Source organism: Triticum aestivum, chromosome 5D (genome assembly GCF_018294505.1).
Source record: "Triticum aestivum cultivar Chinese Spring chromosome 5D, IWGSC CS RefSeq v2.1, whole genome shotgun sequence".
Classification (NCBI taxonomy): Eukaryota; Viridiplantae; Streptophyta; class Magnoliopsida; order Poales; family Poaceae; genus Triticum; species Triticum aestivum.
Window position 1 is genome coordinate 255,627,259 of NC_057808.1, and position 11,906 is coordinate 255,639,164.

The window sequence follows — 11,906 nt, forward strand, 5'->3', positions numbered from 1 at the left end:
TGCACCAAAAGGTCACAACAGCAACCAGGTGAATTGGATATCCCTGTTTGCACAAAAAGGCACATAGGAAACAGTCAGAGTCTCAAACAATTACAGGTAAAAACATTTGGCTAAACTTGTCATGGCTTATAACACTGGCATGGCTTCATTTTTACCAGGGCCATTAGATTAAGAACAACTAAGGCTGCGTTCGGTTCACAGGTTTGGTGCAGGATTTTCGTAGGAACACAATTATTACGGTATTCTTTCCCTTCCAACCGTTCGGAACACGGGAAATCTGAATAGTGTTTCATAGGAAAGCTGGTCTGGTAGTACTGATTCCATAGGATTAGAAACATCCACGCGCTGCTCATTTTTTGGGCGGAAGCCCGAGGCAGGGGCTCGCTGCCATGCGTTAGACAGGTTGCTGTGCTGTGTTGCCGGAATAAAAAAATCAACCTATGTGTGGTACGTGAGGTGAGGACAAGAGTAGTCACTGTGCAGCTGAATAAACAAATAGCATCTCATACTGCCAAACATGCTACTCTAAAAAAAACAAATTTGTACATTTCGTAGTCCATCCGAACACATTCTCTTGAGAGTTTCCTCCGGTTCGCTGTTCCATAGTTTTATATCTACATTGCTTTCCTATTCCTCTATTTTCATCAAGACCTATGTTTTCTGCCCCTTTATTCCGAACGGGGCCTAAATATTTGGTATAAGGGCATGGGACAGTGGGTGCACCAGCAGTCCAGCACCATGTACGTAAACAGGGGCATAAAGTGGTGATTCATAGTTTGTTGCCCCGAGAAACAAACATCCAAGAAACATATCTGGGTTGGTCCCATTTTTGTTCACTCTAGCCATCTAGTCCTGGTCATACCACTGTGTACAGCGTTACCCCTATGTTTCCCTTTTCGACCAAGAGACCGGTTGGATGACCAGTCTGTACTACTTTCACTCCCTTTCCTTCCTGTTTGTACCAAGTCCGATGTACATACTAAATTCCCCCACCCCCACTTTATTTCTTGTTTGAACCAAGTACTCCCTCCGTCCGGAATTACTTGTGATCAAAATGGATGTGTCTAGAACTAAAATACATCTAGATACATCCATTTCAATGACAAGTATTTTTGGACGGAGGGAGTACAAGATTCGACTCCATGAAGTAGCTTTACCTCTAACAATAGAAGAAAAAAATGTGACGTTGGACCATCCGATCGAGAGGGGCTGAGAGGTAGAAAATGATGCACAAGCAGCGACGTAGTGAGCTGGGGAAGTAGAGCTAAGGCGGTTTCGAACAAAGATATACCTGAAGGTCATCGGGATGTGGATAGGTGGGCGGCGGGAGGCCGGATCCGCCCACAGGCAATGACGAAGGGATCGAAGGACATCCCGCCCCGGCGCTCGGCCAGAGATAACGGTGCGGCCGGCAGTGGGTCTCCTCCCTCGCTGTCGACGACGGCCTAAACGCTGCCCCTCCTCCCCTTCACCGGCAGAGGGGGATACGTCCGGATCTGTAACCAGCGGTGAGGATAGAAAGCCAATGTTTTTTGAAGGGAGAAAGACAGTGTTACTACCCCTATCTTGTTTAGATCTGGATAGGATGAGAATGTGTGAATAGAGCAACCGTAGCAAGCAAGCGCGGAGGCTCCGGCCTATATATACGTAGTGGGGTAGTTTTCCTTTTTCACTCCATCAAAACAATCGTTTAAAATTGTGTACTACTACATGCCAGGTCGCGGGTTTTTTTAGTTGTTGATTGTTTTTTGAGATAGCTACCCGCTTGTTCCAAGTGGTCCCTCCATTAAATGAACAACCAACCCCTCGTAAAAATTGTGAACAAGCCACGGCTAAAACTAGCGGAAACGTGGGTTGCCCCAACATGCATTATTATTTATATTTTCAACTCCCTCCGTTCCTAAATATAAGTCTTTTTTATAAGCCACACCTAAGACAAGAATTTTTTTATTAGCAGTGAACCCCACATGTCATAGACACAAAAATTGTGGCAAGATTCCCTTAGGCAAGCCAAAGTGTGTCTAACAATTTGAGCAACTCAGGTTAGGCAAGTGTGGCAAGTGTGGGAAAAATAATGTGGCAACATAAGACAAACATAGTCACAATCCAAACAGCCCCGTTATTTTTTGTGACATGTGAAAATTTGGTTAGTTAAATTTATAGTCAAAATTTGGCAAGGTGCATCAAATCAACACATGCAAGTATCAAAAGGAAAGTCACGGCATGCATGCATGCGTTGTACTCCCTCCGTTCCAAATATAAGTCTTTTTAGAGATTGCAACAAGTGACTACATACGAAGCAGAATATGTCTACTCCTACATACGAAGTAGCCCATTTTAAATGTGTAAAAAGACTTATACCGAGTGAAGTGCTTTGATGTGTCGCGTCAACTCGTACAAGACCGAGAAATTTGATTACTACAACGCCCTCTCCCTCGCGGACTGAGCTCCGGTGCCTTAACTGCACCTGCCTTTGGCTGCATGACAGGAGGGCCAACCACCTGTTGGGCCCACCTGTCATAGACGCGAAGGCAGGAGCAGTAAGTAGAAGCTTTCGCTACACGCTATCCCTCCCGCACAAGGTGGACGGACATGCAACAGTGGATTCGATACTGTAGAAGTAGGAGTCACATCATTGTTCGTCTTCTCGAAGAGGCAAAGAGGCAAGCGCAACCCGAACGTGGCAGTTGCGAACGCTCGCGTGGTGCGGTTCCTTGGAGTACTAGCCAGGCTCTTGCATGAGACAAAATTGCTATTGTTTAATAATTAAACTCCATTATCCATTGGTTGATACTCATTCTGCATAGGTCCACGCGCTTAGCACCGTTTCCTCCTGGGGTCACCAATGTTTATTTGCTAATTAATAGCATTGCATGCAATGAACTAGCCATTGCAAGTCATTAAAAGCATGCACACCTCTCATCTCTTATTGGTTGATATGTCAAGAAACAAGAAACAAGGTAGAAGTTAATGCACCGCGCCTAAGTGTTTTGGGACTATTTGGTTTTCGTAAGATGACTTACACACCTAGACGGAGGGAGTAGTATAACCCTGTAAACCGGAAAGGAGTATTTGCCTTTCTAGAGATTTGAACAAGTGACTAGACTACACCGTGTGCAGTACTCCCTCCATTCCGGTTTATAGGGCTCAAATCTCAAATCTCATGAACCAAGGCATTTTGCGATTGGAGGAATGTATCTCGTACTTTAAAAAACTACCCTAATTAAACTCATGCATTAATTACGTTGTTCTCTCGTTTTCCTCTCCGCCTTGGTCGCGATGCACAATATTGAGCACTCCTATATGACTAGCCGCTCTATCTACATGCGGGACATTTCAAAGCATCCGGGCCCGCGTGCCATCCACCAAATCACAGCGAGGTGCTACAGTCAAGACTCACCTGTCAGCCCGGTGTGGCCGTCATGACCCGTCATATCACAAAACCCACACCTTTACCAGCAGTGGTAAGGTGGCCTCCAAGTTGGACTGGACGAAGCAACCATCATTTCACTGGAACGCTCGTTCAAGCCCTTTCTTCCCTTTCTTGAAGAAAACCTCACTCCAGGCTACCCACTTCTGACATTTTTCTTCTGTACCGACGAAGGAAAGGTGGGCGAATGAGTTATGCTGCTATATTTTCATTCCAAGAATCTTCTTTTTGCGAAGCACCGACTGATTCTCACATCCTATTCTTTTCCCGTTTTCATTGCGATTGTGGTTGCTTTCGATTGCTTTTTGTTTGTTAGTTCATTGATGGATCCTGGAGCACTAGGCAAAGAGTTGCCGGCGGACAACCCACTGGAGACAGCGATCTCCAGGAAGCGAGCACCAACCAACGAGTTGACCATGTTGGCGGGCCAACCCATGGAGACGAAGAACTCCAAGAAACAAGCACTGGCCAAAGAGTTGAGGACGTTGGCGGACGAACTCCTCAAAGAAAGTTGGAAGAACAGCAAGGGCCCCATCGTGCCTACCCCAAGAACTCTGATTGCCACCTATGTGAGGCTCAAGATCGAGTTTGAGGAGATAGTCGCCGTTGAGAAGCAGTATTCCCCTGCCAAGGTGATGGCCCCCATCGAGGACGAGGAGATGGCCCCCGGAGGGATGATATCCCCCGGTGAGCTGCACAAGGTAAACAATAATGGCTTATTACCATAGTTGTGGGTTTTGATTATTTGCAATGTGCTTGCTAATATGTTAGGGTTGTGCAGGTGCCGGTGGACGTCCTTGATGATTCCGATGTCGTGGCCCGTCCTGTTGGCATCGCCCCGGAGATCGATTCCGATGCCGCTGTCCATCCTGTGGACATCGCCCCAGAGATCGATTCCGATGTCGCGGTCAGTCCTGTGGACATCGCCCCAGAAATCGATTCCCATGCCGCTGTCCGTGTTGTGGTCATTGCCCGAGAGATCGATGACAAGAAATAGTTGGTCGTGCTAATCCTTCAGGGTAGTTTGCATTGCCCTGTGTTTAATTACCAGAACGATGCGTGTTATCAAACCATCTTAGGGCTAGTGCACTGTCTTGTGTGGGCGGATCTTGCTACTTTTGTGTTGATAGTGAATCATGCGATGAATCATGCGAACCCTCTCCGAGTTATGGAAACAGATGTATCCTCACCAGCTTTTGATGTAATATATGGCATGCTTAGATGTAAGTTTGAACTGTTTATCATATCAGCATGGCTTGTTTGATGATTCTTGGTGTTAGTAGGCTAGCTACTGTGAGAGCTATAGTACTTGCAAAACACTCACCGAAGAGAAACGTTGGGGCTGATGAGCTCGTGGTACACTTATACTTATCCCTCATCGATCGACCAATAGCCCTAGCTCCTAAAATTGTAGGCTTAGCGATCGATCAGACAATAGTCGACATATATTCAGGCCTCATTTGGTTCATAGGGTAGGAAAATCTTAGCAAAAGTACAGAGAACGTGCAACACAAAATCATAGCAGTGCAGAGACGTACTCCCTCCGTTCCAAAATAGATGACCTAGGCAGGCTAGTTTGGCCTAGTGGGTTTCAGTGATATGACGTGGTACAGTGCCGTCCAGTCTTCGCGTGTGGTAGCAGTATTGCGGGTACAGTAAGTTTTCTTGAAGAAGCGGAATTCAACGAAGTCATGATGGTTCCTCCGTCCAAACAACTTACAGTGGGAAAGGTTGGGCCTGCGATACGACCGGGGTAGACCAGGATAATTTTGTGCATGGCAGGTGGACCAGGATGGTCGACGTCCCACATGTCGGCGAATGAAAGTATTCTTTCCGATATAGAGGACGAGCAACGAGTATTCATTGTTTATTTTTGATGAAAGCTATTGTCTCCACTGTTACGACGGAGGAGTGTGAAACACGGCAGCCCAGTGAACTTGGCATGTGCACCACTCCCTCCTTCCTCATGTAATGCCCAGGTTACAGCTTTTTCTCACTTTCTCTCTATCTATTTCCTCTCAAATGTTTTTTACCTTTCTTTTTTAAGACACAATTGTTTTTATGCCTTTTTTAGAATTAATTTTTTACACCTAGGAGCACGTGTAGAGACGGGCTCTTGCAGAGCCCACTCCTTGACTTTGTCAATGCCTCTCTCTCCTCCACATAAGGAGTACTACTTGCTATGCATGCATGCGGCGGGCAGCTGGCGTCTTGAGGGGCCAGGGCGGTGAGAGCGGCCTCCGGAAGCGGTCCGGACTCCAGCATGTCCCACCTCACATTATCACCATATATTTCTTGGAGTCCGTGCGCGGCGGGCGGGCGATCTCATCTCCCTTCCCCGTTTCTCTCTCCTTAGCCGACGCCCGCCGAGCGATTAGATTTCGGCTATCGATGGTTTATTCAATTACGGTCCCACATGTCAGTGAAATTGCAAGACAACGCGTGTCCCCTCTGGTGAGCGGCGTGCGAGCCGGACTGTCGGGGTTGCGATGCGTACGAGTCGTAAGTGTGCCGCCTTTTCCTTTAGAACTTGCGAAGCGTAACATTTTCGCGCGATCGATCGATAGAAATCCAGAACAAAATGACGAGGGCGGTGCTTTCCCGCTCGTTAGGCTGGCTAGTTCGAGTGATATGACGTGCTACAGTGCCGTCCACTTGCTCCATTTTTATGTAAGCAAGAGTTTACACTCTTACGCGGGAGGAGTGCGAAACACCGCGGATCTGATTTTGATCGAGGGATAACTGTTCCCTGCCAAATAATGGAGGATTGTTAGCGATTATAGCATGATAGTTAGGGCATCTCCAGCGCTGGCCCACAAATTTACACCGGCATCTGTCCGAGGACACTGATGGATGCTATCCGATGCTGCCCGCATACCTTTCGACAACTACATGAACTAACCGGACGAAATTCATGCAAACAAAGCAAATTTCAAATTAACCGGATGAAATTCATTAGATTTCGAAAACTTTTCCTACAAACTGGACGAAATTCATTACATATTTCGCACAAACCATACTAAAACCTACTGTAAACCTAATCTAAACGATCGCCGGCGCCCGACCACCATGTCCGGCCATGAACCCGAGAAAGCCGGCCATTGCCTTTGCCTCCTCCTCATCTGCCTCGATAACCTCCTCCTCCAGAGCGGCGGCGACCTACCGTGTACTAATCTTCCTCGCTGCCGGCTGCGCCCGTGCACACGTGCCGGCTTCATGGTCGTGGCGGCGGAGGGCGGCCGGGGGGGTGCCGGCGATCTCCTTCGTTTGCTTCTGCGACAGTATGTCGAAGAGAGCTTTGGAGCGCACCCGGAGTGGAGCCGCCGATGTCCCTCGTCTGCTTCTGCGACAGTATGTCCAAGACAGCTTCGGAGCGCCAGGAGGCCATGGTTGAAGTGGTGCCGATAGAAGGAAGGGACCGGAGGAGAATAAGTGTGGGTCTTTGGCTATGGCTGGGAGCTGGGGCTCAAGTTAATATAGCGGGCGAATGGCAATGAGCCGTGACAGACGGATGGACAACTGGCGCCGGAGTAGGTTCGTCGGGCGTGAATGCGGACGCTGCTTCAGTGACTTAACTGCAGATGCGTTTGGGTTATTGACATGTGGGCCCAACGGGTATCTGGCCCGCATGTCAGTGACACACCAATTGCACCTGCAGTTAAGTCCGGTGAATGCGGCATTGACATTCTGGAGAGACGGTGACCGTTTCAGGCGGGAAGCGCGCGCTAGCGATGGACGGGGTTTCGGTGTGCAGTGGCACTAAGATCGGTCGCTCACGATAGTACATACTCCGTACCATACTACCAAAGTACCCTCTCTAGCTTAGGTTGTTTTATAGATTGTCGTTGTGATGGACGATATACATGAGCAAGGCGGTCCGAGTATGACCGTTGGTGTTGAGCCAGGTGAATACATGCTCGGCGTTTGTGTAGGCCTCCATCAAATGTCTAAACAGTAATGTCAGGCACCGCCGGGGCGCGCAGGTGATGGGCTCGCCGTTTGCGTTGCGCCATGAGCAGGACTTTGATTTAGAGGGCGACGTGCATGCATTAGCATGCTTTGACAGCGTGAGCGTGAGTGTCTGACGCGAAGTATTTCATTTTCATTTGGCTGACGAGGGTGCGTTGCAGCGACGAGTCCGTGGTTTGATTCCCCACATACGCATAATTTTGGTTTTTACAGTATTTCTTTCTCCATTGACAGGTAGGCCCGCGTAGATAGATAAAGAACACGAGCTGATGAGGCGCATGCGGACTGTTTGACTGGTCAACCAGACAAATACGGAGCTATACGCTGAGCCAGTGACCATATAATCACCATATCTCGTATACAATGATCAAAGTGAGCTATCAAGACAAGTTCGATGACCGCCAATGCATTTTACTTGGTAATAAATGACCAGGATTGAAGGGGAATCCAAATTTGCTTCGTCCTCTGTCCTTGAGCTCTTGACAAACCAATGCACTATACGGTTGTCCGGCCACTCCACCCTAGAGCTCTCACCAAGCGTTGTTCATGACACCGCGCCGCACACTAACCGGTAAGGCAGCGATGGCATCCCGCCGCGCCGAGTTCCTCGCCGCCCACGACCGCACACAAAATGGTAGGGAAGCGATGGCATCCCGTCGTGCCGAGTTCATCGCCGCTCGCGACCTCACAACTATGTGGGAGGAATTTGAAGATGGCAAGGCCGAATGGGCGGTAGAGAAAGAGGCGGCCAAAGCCGCACAGAGGGAGCGGAAAAGTCAAAAAGCACTCAAGAAAAGAGACGCGTGCCGCCGCAAGAAAGAAAAGAACGCACGCGCTGCTGCGGAGAGGTCGGCGGAGATCCAAGCATGGTGGGGTGTCGCCGACAAAGCCGGGAAGGAGAACGACGGCATCTGGCCAGCATGTGAGAAGTAGTAGTACTAGTAGTTAGTGTGTGTGTCTGTGTCTGAGTACGAGCATGTACCAATACTACTAGTTACTACTGTAGTTTTTAGAGCAAATTACCAGTACATTAGCCTAGACTAAATGGAAAAATTCCTATCCTAAGCATCAAATGGCATCTCTTTCTCTATAGGAATTGAGATGCATGTCATCTCACTTCCTATGATTTTCATATTCCTATCCTATGAATGAAAGGAGGCCTCTGTTGGAGTAACTACTTTAGCTAGCAGTACTGCTGGTACAGTAGTTTTCTTCAAGAAGTGGAATTCAATGAAGTCATGATGGTTCCTTCGTCCGAGCAACTTCAAAGTGGGAAGTGGGCCTGTGATTTGACGGCTCATTAGTCATTGTTACTGCGGCGCGACGACCTGGGTGACTCTCCCTTGGAGTTCTGCGTGCATGGCAAGTGGACCAGGATGGTCGACGTCCCACATGTTGGCGAACGGAAGTATTCTTTTCGATATCGAGGAGCAAGGAAACCGCGTGGTATAGTATCACTGCTGATTGGTTCGCAAAAAAAATAGTATCACTGCCGATTTATAATTAATTCTATTTCTGATGAATGCTAGCGTTTCAACTCTTACGACGAAGGGTGCCAAACATGGCACGTGCTGGATGTCCCACACGTCAGCGAAAGGAATGGGACATGAACAGCGTGGTAGAGCCCAGCGTAAAAAAACAGCGTGGTAGAGCGTCTCCACTTCTTCCACTTTTGGGTCGGAGACCACACGTAGTAGTACTTAGTGGTATGAATGATACAAAGTGCGACCTGGAGAGAAAGACACATCTAGTTGGAAGGTCTCGGGGCATACACGTAAACAAATATAAAAGTTAATATGTGCCTCCAACTAATATAGGAGCTGTAGAGTACTTAGGCACGTACTCCATAACATCACCGTGCATTGCACGTACAACATTTAGTGGTAGTACGTAGTAAGAGACAAATGCCGCCCAAGAGTTCCCTTCTCGACCTACTTTTTGGTGTTTGGTAGAGTGTATGGAGGGTGCATGAGTCCACACTAGTTTAGCACAAATACACTAGAAGCATGCATGAAGAGAGCATGCATGAAGAGGGGTGTTGAGTTGAGCATGCATGAAGAGGGAACAACTATGCTGAGATGAGAACGCAACCAAACACACCCTATATGCCACGCATGTTCATACCATTTGTGCCTTTCTACTTCACTTACTGCGCTACATTACTCAGGTTCGTACGTCCACTCCTGGGTACATGTCCATCTCGTAGTTCCAGTCCCACGTGTTCTTCATATAGATGGAACGATCCTTGCATAACACATGCACCTTGATGCTAGATGTCTCGCGTGTTGGCAAAAGGATGAACAAAGCTCACGTAAAAAAATAGAGTGGAAGAACATAGATTCCGGACGACCGAGAAGGAGCAAGGAACCTCGTGGTGGAGCGTCTGCACTCATAATATTTAATATTATTCAGCGATATAAAATTAACCAATCATCTCCACAGTGGATTAGAAGAGTACGAAACACGGTAGCCCAGTGTAGTTACATCATACTAGTACATGGCTAACCCACGCTATCACCATATTTCTTGGCTTCCGTGCGACACCTATCTCTAGTAATCCAGCAGCCTGTATCGCTTCTCCCTCCTCGTCTCTATCAAAGTGCGGCGGGCTGGCGTTTCTGCCATCTATTGAGGTCGGTTAACTATCACAAGTTAGCGACATGCCAAGAGCATTCTAAAAAAAATTCCTTTCACATTCCGTTTTCAAAAAGAAAAAAAATCCTTTCAGGTACGAATTTGCTTGTATGCTTTGAGCAACTTCCATGTCCTATACTGCTCCTGTTTGATACTCTAACTTAGCTAGAGGTTAGACTAACTCATGACTAACCCTGAACTAACTGTAGCCAAAGAGGTGTTTGGGTGACAGGGTTAGATTGACAATAAATGCACTTCATGGAGAGAGAAAAGTGATTTTTCAGTGGTCCCAATGAGAACTATCTCCAGTTAGCACCTCTTGGGTGGGATAGTTTTTTTTTGGTGGGTTATGTGCAACTTGCTCCAATTTAAACCCTCATGCTTGGATACTTTAGGGCTATTTGAGCCCCAACTAGCTCAAACTAACTCGAACCCATGGATCCAAACAGGGCCTATGGCCAGTTTCGACGCGGAGCAGTCGCGTGCACCGGGAAGCGGCGCTCTCTCGGCCGTCGCGCCACTTCAAAGCCGGCGCCAGTGAGAGGTCGCCTCCGCTCTGGCCGGGCATTAATGCAGCACTGACCCTCCAGGGCGACGCTAACTGTTTCACGCGGGAAGCGCGCGCTGGCAAGGGAGTATAGGTTTTGAACCGTTTCAGGTGCAGTACTGGTAGTTTGCAAAACTACTCAATTATTGCACTCAGTTTCCTAAGAAATTGTGGTAAAAAACGTTACTCCACATCCTGCTTCCCTTCTCCTTCCTCTTCCACCGCCCGCGCACGTCCGCAGGAAGCGACCGGTCAACCCTTATATAGGAGTGCTAGCACAAAAAGATGCATGCATGACCACTAAAATTTCCATATTAAAGCGCCGCTTCGGCGGGAGTATGGCATATGTTGTTACCTTAGGGGAATGAATGCAGCTACTGTTTGGGTTCGCCTTGCGGCTTAAATAAATGCGCAACATCACGTGTACCCGCGGGTGCACAAATTGTAACATACGTGTCTGCTTAAGTGGCCGTCACGTAACTGGTGTGTGTGTGAGAGAGATTCTGAGAGACAGAGTGCATGTGTACGGCTATACTCTTCGGACATGTACTCAACCTTTTGCATCGGGATATAAGTATAATGGTATTTACTTTAGCTAGTGATTTACGTGGCCATGTTAACGTGGTTGTGTCAAAAAAATGTCACTTCCTGCTCGTGATTTGCGTTATATAATTACAAGCAAGATTCTCGTGCATTGCAAGGAACATCAATATGCATTTTTTTATAGAACACCTGTTGTGATTGACCCATGCAGGAGTAATCCCATGTGTAAAAACTAATGATATCTCGAGAATTTTATCGGAAAACTGGTATCTCGAGAATGTCATCGAAAAAATGAAAGATGAGAGATAAGGCGAGGAGGAGTGGAGCGTGGTGGTGACTGGTGGTCGGAATGGGCGGAGGCATGGGGATGGACGGCACCGGCAGGCGGCGGCGGCCACCATGCATGCTAGATTGTTCCAGAGGCTTATTCCTTTTTTAATTGCTGAGCAATGAGGTTGCGGGAGATAATTTTGTGGAGAGAGGTGCGAGTATGTTTTGTAAAATTATCATAGTTTGCTTTCTATCCTTAGATATAGATCATACGGTCTGTATTACAAGATGGCAGGCACACCATCACCGCCAACTCGTTTTTTTATAAGTGTACAGATGATAAGTTTGCTGACTACTAATTAATGTAAAGTGGAATTTGTCCATGTTATGCAAGTAAATAAAGGTGATTGTTTATCATACGGGTAAGGTTAGATGAAGGGTGGTAGGAACAAATGCTCCGCCTAGAGCATGTGTGTGTGAGATGGAGTCTTAGTGTGTGTGTGGGGTGTGTGT